General features: G+C 44.4%; 1 pseudogene; it reads left to right on the top strand.

The window, feature by feature from the left end:
- Positions 1-6,156: 6,156 nt before the first annotated feature.
- On the top strand, positions 6,157-7,424 carry LOC117063919 (annotated as a pseudogene).
- The last annotated feature ends 1,409 nt before the right edge of the window (positions 7,425-8,833 follow it).

Here is an 8,833-nt window from a genome sequence, read left to right as displayed (position 1 = left end):
CCCATACCTAACAGAAGGACCCTCTGCAAGCGGGACCAAGACAGTCCCCAGATTATTGTCTTGAGGCTGTTCCAAGAACAGCACTCAGACTTCTACTTTCCCAAGAAAGAAGAGCAGACTTTGGAGTCAGACAGTTCTGGGTTGAATTCTAGCTCCCCAATTTCTGAGCTAAACGATTTGGGGAAAGCTACTTAACGTCTCTGAGCCTCCGTTTTCTCCTTATGAAGGTGCTGTGAGAATGAAATTAAGTAATGCATGTATGGCCGGGCGCGGTGGCTCACGCCTGTAATCCCAGCACTTTGGGAGGCCGAGGCGGGCGGATCACAAGGTCTGGAGATCAAGACCACGGTGAAATCCCGTCTCTACTAAAAATACAAAAAATTAGCCAGGCGCGGTGGCGGGTGCCTGTAGTCCTAGGTACTCAGGAGGCTGAGGGAGGAGAATGGCGTGAAACAGGGAGGCGGAGCTTGCAGTGAACCGAGATTGCGCCACTGCACTCCAGCCTGGAGGACAGAGCAAGACTTCATCTCAAAAAAAAAAAAAAAAGTAATGCATGTAGCGTGTCATTTTCAATGTTAGTTCATCTGCCTAATCCAGATGATGGACAGCTCACATGTCTTAGTTGTCAGCCCCTAGCCACTCCTCCAAGGAGAGATGAAGATCAACCAGAACCTGTCCTGGGAAGAGCAGTCGGGATGGTGAAAGATCTGGAAATTACAGCCCATGTGGAAGGGCTGAAGGAACTGAGTATGAAGAACTAGACTAAGAGGAGACTTGTGATAAATGGAACCATCCTCAGGGGGGCATGATTAGACTTATTTTTTGTTATGCCAATGAGCCAAATTAAGACCAAGTTTTCAAAGTTACAGAATGCAGATTTCAGCTCCATATAAGAGCTTTCTGAAAACAATATCAGCAGCAATAATTATCAATTCACATTATAGGTTGTTTTCTGTGAGCTAGGCACTGTTATCTTATTTAAGTCTCCAAACAACCCTATGAGAAAGGGTGCAGTAGAAAGTTATTTAATGACTTAGGGAACACTTCACCACAGGGGTTCAGTGAAATTCAGCTTACTAGTAGTGAAATGGTCTATCTGGAAGAGAAATGAGATCCCAATCACTGCATGTGTTCAAGCAGAGGCTGGCTCAACAGGTAGTAAAATAAAGTTACAAGAGCGTAGGGAATGTTAGTGATTTGAGTTCTAGGGACATGAGAGGATTCTGACAGAGATACGCAGCCAGCGAGCTGCACAAATGACTGAGCAAGCTCCTGAACTAGCGTCCTCTAAGGCCTTCTGTGGTGCTATGGTAATGAATTCCTTCGAGGCCAGCTGTTAGCAGCAAGATTCAGATACTGCTGCAGAGAGTTCAAATGCTCCAAAGACAGTGACTCCAGCATTCCTGGGTATTGCCTGCCTGATAAGGTAAGCAGCTACACAATTCGTTCACCAGTCCCTCCTGCATGCAGGAGAGCTTAGATGCACTCTACAGAGTCCCAATTCATTCTTCCTTTTCCTGAGCCCTTAGCCTAGCCTGGGGAAAGAGGTTGAGACAGCCCAATCTCTATGGGTCCTGATGGCTTTCTGGTCACCAGAAAAGATGTCAGAGGTGCAGTACTGATGGCAGAACTTAGGGAGGGGGCACAATACGGCTGTGACTGTCTCCTTCCTGTCTGGGACTAATTAGAAAGAGTCACAAACTGATAATAGTTAACATGGGAGCTAGGTACAGTGGTTCATGCCTGCAATTCCAACACTTTCAGAGGCTGAGAAGGGAGGATCACTTGAGGTCAGGGGTTCCAGTTCAGCCTGAGCAACATAGTGAGACCCCCATCTCTACCAAAAAACTAGCTAGGCGTAATGGCGCACACCTGTAGTCCTAGCTACTTGGGAGTCTGGAGCAGGAGGATTGCTTGAGCCCAGGAGATCACAGCTGCAGTGAGCCATGATCATGCCACTGCACTCCAACCTGGGCAACTGAGACCCTGTCTCTAAAAAAAAAAACCAAACCAGGCCTAGGCGTGGTGGCTTACACCTGTAATCCCAGCGTTTTGGGAGGCCAAGTTGGGCAGATCACGAGGTCAAGAGATCAAGACCATCCTGGCCAACATGGTGAAACCCTGTCTCTAATAAAAGTACAAAAATTAGCTGGGCATGGTGGCATGCGCCTGTAGTCCCAACTACTTGGGAGGCTGAGGCAGGAGAATGGCTTGAACCCGGGAAGCAGAGGTTGCAGTGAGCCGAGATCACATCACTGCACTCCAGCCTGGCAACAGAGCGAGACTGTCTCACATACACACACAAAAAAGTGAATGATATATCAGAAATACTTACCAATGGCAGGCACTGCTCTAAAATTTTACAGCCAGGTGCATTGGCTCACATCTGTAATCCCAACACTTTGGGAGGCCAAGGTGGGTGGATTGTTTGAGCCCAGGAGTTTGAGACCAGCCTGGGCAACATAGGGAGACCCCATCTGTATTTTAAAATAAACAAACACATAAAATAACATAAACGAAAATGAAAAAAAAGTTTATTAAACTCACTTAATGGTCATTAGGGACCTTCAGAATAAGTATTCTATGGTTTGAATGTATGTGTCCCTTCAAAATTCATATGTTGGAACTTAACCCCAGGGTGATGGTGTTAAGAGGTGAGACCTGGCCGGGTGCAGTGACTCACGCCTATAATCCCAGCACTTTGGGAGGCCAAGACGGGCGGATCACCTGAGGTTGGGAGTTTGAGACCAGCCTGACCAACATGTTGAAACCCCATCTCCACTAAAAATACAAAAAATTAGCCAGGCGTGGTGGCTCATGCCTGTAATCCCAGCTACTTGGGAGGCCGAGGCAGGAGAATCGCTTGAACCTGGGAGAAAGAGGTTATAGTGAGCCGAGATAGTGCCATTGCACTCCAACCTGGGCAACAAGAGTGAAACTCCGTCTCAAAAAAAAAAAAAAAAAAGGAGGCAAGGCCTTTGGGGAGGTGATTGAGTGGAGTGAGGGCTCCTTCCTCCTCTCTAGTGGGATCACTAGCCTTATTAAGAGGGCTCAAGGCCAGCCTGATCAACATGGTGAAACCCCATCTCTACTAAATACAAAAAATTAGCCAGGCATAGTGGTGCATGCCAGTAATCCCAGCTACCTGGGAGGCTGAGGCAGGGGAATTGCTTGAACCTGGGAGGTGGAGGTTGCAGTGAGTCGAGATTGCATCATTACACTCCAGCCTGGGCAGCGAGAACGAAAACTCCATCTCAAAAAAAAAGCGGGGAGGGCTTGAGAGAACTACCCAGGCCTTTTTTCCCCTTGCCCTTCCTCCATGTGAGGACACAGCAAGAATGCTCTCACCAGACACAAAATATGCTGGTGCCTTGATTTTGGACTTCCCAGCCTCATAACTGTGAGAAATACATTCTGCTCTTCTTTTTTTTTTGACGGAGTTTTTTGGCCAGGCTGGTCTCAAACTCCTGACCTCGTGATCTGCCTGCCTCAGCCTCCCAAAGTGCTGGGATTACAGGCATGAGCCACTGTGCTCGGCCAATTTTTGCTTTTTATAAATGACCCAGTCTGTGGTATTTTGTTATAGCAGCTCAGAAGGACTAGGATGAGGTACTTATTTATTGTCCCCCATTGTACAGCCCCAACAAGTTAAATACACCTCCCAACATTGCAAAGCTAGCCATTGGAGGCTCACACACCAGCAGTCTGTCTGTACAGCCCACACTGTCACTCACTGGAAAGGGCTGTCTCAGAACTCTTTTTGCCAACACTGCCAGTGTTGGAAGACTCACACTTGGCTTCCTCAGAGTTAGCTTGTGTTTCCAGCTAACATGGACTGTAATATCAGACTGTAATACCTGGGTATATTGTTTTACTAGGGTGCCATACCAAAGTAGCACAAACAGCAGACATTTATTGTCTCATAAGCCTGGAGGCCAGAAGTCCAAAATCAGGGCATTGTTGGTTCCTTCTGAGGGCTGCAAGGAAGAAACTGTTTCATGCCTCTCCCCTACCTTCTGCTGGTCTACTGACAATTGTTGGCATTCCTTGGCTTGTGGAAGGATCACCCTTATCTCCACCTTCATCTTCACATGGCCCTCTCTGTGTGTGTGTGTGTGTGTGTGTGTGTGTGTGTATGTGTGTATGTGTGTGTGTTTACATCAAAATGTCCTCTTTTTATAAGGACGCCTGTTGTACTGGGTTTGGGCCCACCCTCATGACTTCATTATAACCTAATTCTGTCTACAGTGTACCTGTTTCCAAATAAAACCTGTTAAATAAACTTTATAGGAGGCTATTGGCTTGGACTGAGCTCCTGCACTAGGCCCAACCAAAATGAAGTCATTAATGCTAAGGTTCCATGTCACCAAATGGAATCTAAGTTGTTTATCTGACCCTCTGGGAAATGAAGAGAATGAGGGATATAGCCAAATCCCCAAAGAAACCAGTTTTAGCCAGCATGATAAGGACATCCCCTCTGCTTCAGCCTTAACAAGGAAGTAACTCTGAAACAACCCGTCTACTTTTTGTTTTCTGTTCCTGCTTTCCTTAGCCTTTTTCTCTCCATTGAACCAAACTCCTCTGCTCAGCTCTTGGGAACACCCATTTTATTTTATAGGATGAGGTGTTGCTTGATTCTAGAATTGTAAATAAAAGCAGTTAAGATATTTCAGCAGTTAAATTTGTTGTAATTTTGTCTTTTGTGTGTGTGTGTGTGTGTGTGAGATGGAGTCTCACTCTGTTGTCCAGGCTGGAGTGCAGTGGTGCAATCTGGGCTCACGGCAACCTCTGCCTCCCAGGTTCAATCGATTCTCATGCCTCAGCCTCCCGAGTAGCTGGTATTACAGGAATGAGCTACCGCACCTGACCCTAATTTTGTCTTTTGACAGATCACATTCTGGGGTACTGGGGGTTAGCACTTGAATAAATGAATCTTGGAGGGACACAATTCAACCCATGACATGAGGCGCCAACACTACACTCTAGGCGAGATTTGAAGAACTAGAACTGACCTCAGTGGCCAAGAACAGATTTATTTACTGGTGTCTTTGAACCCAAATAGGTAAAAATCATTTCCATTTACACTAGGTCATATCTTATAGTCTCATTAGGCAATCTCTCAGAAGCCAGTGGCTTCTGGGAGATTTACGACCTAGGCCAGGCATGTTGGCTCACACCTATAATCCCAGCACTTTGGGAGGCCAGGGTGGGAGGATCACTTGAGCCCAGGAGTTCAAGACCAGCCTGGGCAACACAGCAAGATCCCGTCTCTACAAACAACAACAACAACAACAAAAACACTTGTGACCTACTCTGCACTGCCCATGGTTTTGCAGAGGATGGGGGTCAGGATGTTGAGAGGAAAGAGTTCTAAATGGCAATGACTCAAACTTCCAAGCCCTCTCCTAGGTCACCAGGTGACTTAGCTGTTTGACAAGATCACTGAAATTGCCCTTTCTAGAGCTAATAAAGTGTCAGAGGAAGAGATTCGAGTAATGTGTTGATTTAGCATTATGGTACTTTCTAATTATACTGTGTTATTTTTTTCTGTTTAGTTTCAAAACGTTTAGCAAATGTACCCTCCAAGGCACTGTGGAAAGTGGCAAGATAAAGACAGCACTGTCTACAAGGAGCTCACCATCCTGTGAAAGACACAGCAGGTAGCCAGCTACCTGTAGTGCAAGATCACCTGGATAAGAAGTGTTGTACAGAGCTTGCAGAAACAAGGGCAAGAGAAGGGGAGGAAGGGAAGGCTTCCTAGAGGTGTGGTACTTCAATGGGGCCAACTCATCACAGGTTATTTTGCCTCCTACAGGTGGCAGTGAACCCCCAATAGCACACAGCTCTCTTCTGTTAAAGACCACCAGAATACACAACTTCTTAAAAAGGAAGAGCTAAATGAGAGATTCACCAAGGATAGAGGCTTTTCCCTTCACATAATCATCAGAATGGAGAGGGGGAGGGTAAGGAAGATCTTTTACCTTTTGCAATCTACAGACACTTCTAAATTATCATTTTTTGAAAGAACATTTATTGTTCATTCCATAAATATTTAAGTATTGATTCTGAACCAGGCACTGCTACAGGTGCTGGGGATTCAACGTGTACTATTATTATAATAAAAATTACAATAGAAACACTGAGAATAGATGACAAATGATTAGGCTTTGAAACAGATTGCTTGAGTGTGTGACTGTCATTGATACTGATTTATTGTCCTTCAGATTGTTTAAAGTCTATCTTGAACATCAAGTTAAAACAGGCACCATTAAAAAATATCCAATGAGGGTCAGGAGGGATTTTTATACTATCTATATTTTTAAAAATCTTCTACAGAGAACACACAGGTAGAACCTGGGCTTCTACAAGCCCAGGCAGTGGTGGAAAAGTGACAGGGCTGGAGGACACACCTAAACATGTGGAATCCCAATGCCGGGCAGCCAGGGCCAAATCCATATCCCCACAACATCGGGTACCCTGGAGGTTCCAATCTTGCCCACCCACCACCTATCCATCTACCCTTTCCCCCAGGCCCCTTTCCTCCTACCCCAGGAGCTCCTCAGGGCAATCCAGCTTTCCTCCCAGGTGGACCCCCCTCATCCTGTGCCACAGCCAGGGTATCCAACCCTCGGGTCCCTACCCTTCTCCATACCCACCGGCTGCCCCTGGAATGCCTCCTGCGAATCCCTTGGCTCCTGGCTTGGTTGGACCAGGAGTGACAGTGGACAAAAAGATGCAGAAAAAAATGAAGCTCATAAAAAGATGCACAAGCACCACAAGCGTGGCAAGCATTCCTCCTCCTCCTTTTCCTCCTCCTCTTCCAGCAGTGACTCTGGCTGAATTGAATACAGGCCCTGGACCCTTCCCTCAAGTCTCACCAGTTCTGCTCTCCCATCAAGCATCAGACACCACGTTGTACCGGGGGAAAGTAGCCCTTATGCTCCCCGCCGCTTCACCCCCACCTGAGCCTCACCCTGCTGTTGAGCCCTGAGTGGCTAGGGAAAATGGGAAGAGGATTGCCATGGCATGGCCATCTTCTTGCTGTTTGGATAGATCACACAGCTAATGAGTTTAGCATGGGGGGCCATTTTTTGAAGATGATGAACTAAATGTTGAAGACAAGTTAAAAAAAACCTTCTACAGTACGAATATATTAATGTATTACTTGCAGAATAAAATTAAAATTTAGGAAAGGTGTTAAGTTTTAGAGAGCTGATTATGCTGCTGTTGTTTCTTTTTATAATTGTGAAACATACCATAAATGAAAACAAATATATAACAGATGCATGATTAATTTTTTTTAATTTCGATAGTTTTGGGGTTCAGGTGGTTTGGGGATACATGGATAAGTTCTTTAGTGATCATTTCTGAGATTTTAGTGCACCCATCACCTGAGTGTACCCTGCGCCCAATAGATAGTTTTTTATTCCTCACCCCCCGCCAACCTTCCCCGCCAAGTCCCCAAAATCCATTATATCATTCTTAGGCCTTTACAGCCTCCTAGCTTAGCTCCCACTTAAAAGTGAGAACATATGATATTTGTTTTTCCATTCCTGAGTTACTTCACTTAGAATAACGGCCTCCACCTCCATCCATGTTGCTACAAAAGACATTATTTCATTCCCTTTCATGGCTGAGTAGTGTTCCATGGTGTATATATACCATGTTTTCTTTATGTACTCATTGGTTGATGGGCACATAAGTTGGTTCCATATCTTTGCAATTGTGAATTGTGCTGCAATAAACGTGGGTGTGCATGTCAGACACACAGTTTAAAGGATAATACCCTCTAACATTCTGAGGCTAAAAGCAATTACCCAACTAAGAAATGAAATAGGAACAATATCCTAGAAGCCCCCTCTGTGTTGATCCTGTGATATTCTCTCTCTTCCCAGAGATAACCACCATCTTGACTTCTCTAATAACTCTCTAGATTTTTAGAAATTATTTTGCTACCTTTCTATATATCTCTAAATAATGTATTATTTAGCTTTGTCTGTTTTTGAACTATGTGAAAACAGAATCGTTCAGTATGTATTATTCTATGACTTTCTTTTTTCCTCTCAAAATTCTTTTTGAGATTCACCCATGTGGATGCATGCATGCATCTAAGAATTCACTTTTTAAATTAATTTACATTTGTATTGACTTGCTTTGGTAAGCTGATGAATGTTAAGGGTATATCTAACATTTGTATGTATTTATTTGTGTAACCACCATTGACATCAAGATAGAGAACATTTTTAGCACCCTAGAAAGTTTGCTTGTTCTTTCCAATTACTATCCCACCATTCATACCGAAGCAACAAATAACTGCCATTCATACCTAAGCAACAAACATTGGTTTTGAGTTCTTTCATTTTTCACTGCTGCATAGTATTCCAGTATATGCATATTTTATATATGCATATATATATATATATATTTTTTTTTTCTAAGCCAGAGTCTTGCTCTGTCACCCAGGCTGGAGTGCAGTGGCACAGTCATGGCTCACTGCAGCCTTGAACTCCGGGGCTCAAGTGATCTCCCACCTCAGCCTTCTGAGTAGCTAGGACTCCAGGCACATACTTCCATTCCTGGCTATATTTTGTAAATTTGGATATAAAGTGATTCCTGATTGGCTCTTGGATCTCTGGATGAGGTTAGCTAAGCAAGCTTGCCCCCATTATTTTATTAACCTAAAATGACATGAGTCTACAGTTTACACATGGTATTTTTTGAAACTCACTTAAAACATCGTAACAGAGATTTATTACACCAGTTTATTTAATCCTTCCTACTTTAGAAGGACTTTTTTGGGGATTTTTTTTGGGGGGGCTAACACAAACTGCTT

This window comes from Trachypithecus francoisi, unplaced genomic scaffold (genome assembly GCF_009764315.1).
Source record: "Trachypithecus francoisi isolate TF-2019V2 unplaced genomic scaffold, Tfra_2.0 Lachesis_group19, whole genome shotgun sequence".
NCBI classification, from domain to species: domain Eukaryota; kingdom Metazoa; phylum Chordata; class Mammalia; order Primates; family Cercopithecidae; genus Trachypithecus; species Trachypithecus francoisi.
This window is presented reverse-complemented; position numbering and strand designations above follow the sequence as displayed.